Source organism: Octodon degus, unplaced genomic scaffold, assembly GCF_000260255.1.
Source record: "Octodon degus isolate 3935 unplaced genomic scaffold, OctDeg1.0 scaffold00026, whole genome shotgun sequence".
In the NCBI taxonomy this organism is placed as follows: domain Eukaryota; kingdom Metazoa; phylum Chordata; class Mammalia; order Rodentia; family Octodontidae; genus Octodon; species Octodon degus.
Window position 1 is genome coordinate 12,059,059 of NW_004524602.1, and position 3,301 is coordinate 12,062,359.

The following is a 3,301-nucleotide window of genomic DNA, read 5'->3' on the forward strand; positions in this document are numbered from 1 at the left end:
CAGGGGGCAGGGCTGGCTGGCATGTGGTGCTGGGGGATTGAACCGCGGTCCCTGATGCTTTTGCTAAGCTTGTTCTAAGTAGGTGCTTTAGACCACCGAGCCATCTCTCCAGCCCTGGCGTCTTCATTATAACCGTCACCATGATGCTCCTGCAGTAAAATGGGTTAACAAGAGAAAAGTTTAGCAGGTTGATGTAATTCAGGTTTTATGTGACACAGAACCGTTTATCAATGAAGGCTCAAGCTGGGCCTGGTGGTGTACCACTATAATCCCAGCACATGAGAAGCTGAGGCAGGAGGATTGCCACAAATTGAAGGCCAGCCAAAACCACACAGTGAATTCAAGGCCAGCTTCAACTACATAATGAGATCCCATGTCAAAAAATGGAAGGAAGGAAAGAAAAAAGAAAAGAAAAGAAAGATCCAAAGATCTAGGAGAAAGCTCTTTTTATGCTTAGGTCCAATGAAATAAGGACAGCTGTGTAGAAATGAATCTGATTGGACAAAATGGTGTGTTCCTATTAGACAGAGACTGAACAGGAAACCTAGTAGGACCTGTCCAGGTTTTTTTTTTTTTTTTTTTTTTTTTTTTTTTTGCGGATCCAGGGATTGAACTCAGGCCCTTGCGCTTGCCAGGGAAGCGCTTATTCCACTGAGCTATCTCCCTAGCCCACCAGCTTTCTCTTGGCTTCACTGTTTAACATTCTGCCCTCCCGGATATGAGGCAGTATCTATCCCTGTTGAGTGAAAGAGAAGAAATAGAGGTGTTTTATTTTGTTTTGTCTTTACAGTCCTGGAGGTTGAACCCAGGGCTTTCATGCTGAGCTACATCCCCAACCGTTTTTAAATTTTTCATCATGAGACAGTTTCACCAAGTTATCCAGGCTGTGCATGAAGTTGTATTCCTCCTGCCTTAGCCTCCCAGAATCCTTTCAGAACTTTATGGCTTGCTTTCGGGCATTTTCTATGATCCATTTTGGAGAAGAGAAAGTCTGGTTTCTTTTGTGTGTGTGTGTGTGTGTGTGTGTGTGTGTGTGTGTGTGGCCAGCTCAGCCCACCAGGGGGCGGGGCTGGCTGGCATGTGGTGCTGGGGGATTGAACCGCGGTCCCTGTGCTTTGCTAAGCTTGTTCTAAGTAGGTGCTTTAGACCACTGAGCCATCTCACCAGCCCGAAAGTCTGGTTTCTATGGCTCACTTCATGGTAGAAAGTAGGGTAGGAGGCCTCGCTTCTGAGGCTTTTTCAGATCTCTTTCTCTCTGTCTCTCTCACTGTCTCTGTGTGTGTGTCTCTCTCTCTGTGTCTCTCTCTCTGTCTCTGTCTCTCTGTGTCTGTCTGTCTGTCTGTCTCTCTCTCTCTCAGATGGAACCCAAGGCCCTGCACATGCTAAAGCACACGCTACAGCACTGAACTCTGCCCCTAGCCCCAGTCTCCCTCAGTTGGAACTGCTGAGCATGGCAAGGCACCATACTTCGGGGTATCACGGATACCATGTCCCAAGCCCCTAACACGCGAAAGATATTTGCTGAATGAAAGACTGAATGAATGGCCAGTGGGAGGATGGGCTGGGGAGAGGTGTAGAGGGAGCGGGGCTGCTGAAGGGTTACAAGGCCTTCTGTGTGCAGATAGCAGAAGACTCCTCATCCACCTTCAGGGTCAGATGATGTCTCTTTTCCCCTCTTTTGGCGACTCTTGTCTATTTTATTGCTTCATCTCCAGGTGTTCCCGAGAAGCCTCCAGTCGGCGGATTTGCATGCCCACTTAGGTGACGGACTTACACTGAGCCTGCTGCTCCTCGCTCCACAGCGACCCATGGTAAGTGCAGAGCTGTCCTTTCTCATTGCTGAGACAGAATACCTGACACTCAAAGTTAGAGGAGGAAACATTTATTTAACTCATTTTGTAGAGGTTTTAGTTCATAGTTGCGTGGCACCAAGGCAAAGTCCGTGGCAGAGAGGCATCGCAAAGGAGAGACGCCACGTGGCAGCCAGAAGACAGCAAAAGCAAGCAAGCAACTCTAGACGAGCCTCTTTCTGTCCCTTGTGTTTTATCCAGGCTACCTTCCCAGTAGCCCTCACACCTTAATCCTAGCATCGCCTCATGGATCGATCCCAGCATCGCACACTCCAGATCTAGCCACCTCGGAGACAGCGCCACCTGTGACCACAGGGCCATCCAAACACAGTCACAATGAGATCCAAATGAAGAAAAGCATGACCCTTGACCTAGAGGTACTATTTATGTCTTTGGCAGGCAAGAGAATTTGGGGGGGCATTTTCCTACAAAGAGCAATGTATGATGTGACATACACTTCAAAGCAGTTTTTACAATCCAAGGTTATTTTCTGTACACATTAGGCACTGGCCAGTAGGACATTTGAACACTGCTGAACTCTAGAATTATATGATGGATGTAGAGGCCTCAAAGTGATTTTGGATTTTTTTTTCATTTATGTACTTGGTATAGCGTCTCACTATGCAGCTCAAACTCCTGATTTTTGAATGGGCCATTTGCTGCACGAGTCTTTGCTTTTCCCCATCGATGTCTAGCACAGGAGTCTAGTTTCCAAGTTGCTGAGCGAAAGGTACTTACAAGGATTTGATGGTGTTTTCTTGGCCCGAGTATTTCTGCATTAGGTGGCAGAACAGTACTTCTCCAGTTCTTCTGGTGATGGTTCCCTACTGTGTCACTTAGTCACTTAGTCACTTTCCTAGTAGTTGGAACACAATACCTGGCACCTACTTCTTAAAAGAATAGAGATTTATTCTTTCTTTCTTTCTTTCTTTCTTTCTTTCTTTCTTTCTTTCTTCTTTCTTTCTTTCTTTCTTTCTTTCTTTCTTTCTTTCTTTCTTTCTTTGTGGCTAGCTCAGCCTGCCCTGGGGGTTGATGGGACTGGTGCGGCATGTGGTGCCAGGGATCAAACCATGGTCCCTGTGCTTTGCCTAAGCTTCCCAAAGCAGGCGCTTTAGGCCACTGAGCTATCTCACCAGCCCTGAGGTTTATTTTCAGTCCCTGCATGGGCAGCAGTGGGGTGGAAGGACCTCAGCGGGAGGAAGCTGCGCACTGCATGGCAGACAGGAAACAGAGCAAAGGGAGGAGGTACCCTGGGGTTTAGCAGCAAGTCAGTAGTACACCTCCATAATCCTATTCAACCATCTTTCCGATGTCTACCTTTCAATGCGTGAGACTTTGGGGAAGCACCCAGATAGAAATGATAATATTGGGGCTGGGGTTAGAGCTGAGCAGCATAAGCACCTGCCTGGAAAGTACAAGGTCCTGAGTCGATCCCTGGTACTGAAAAAACA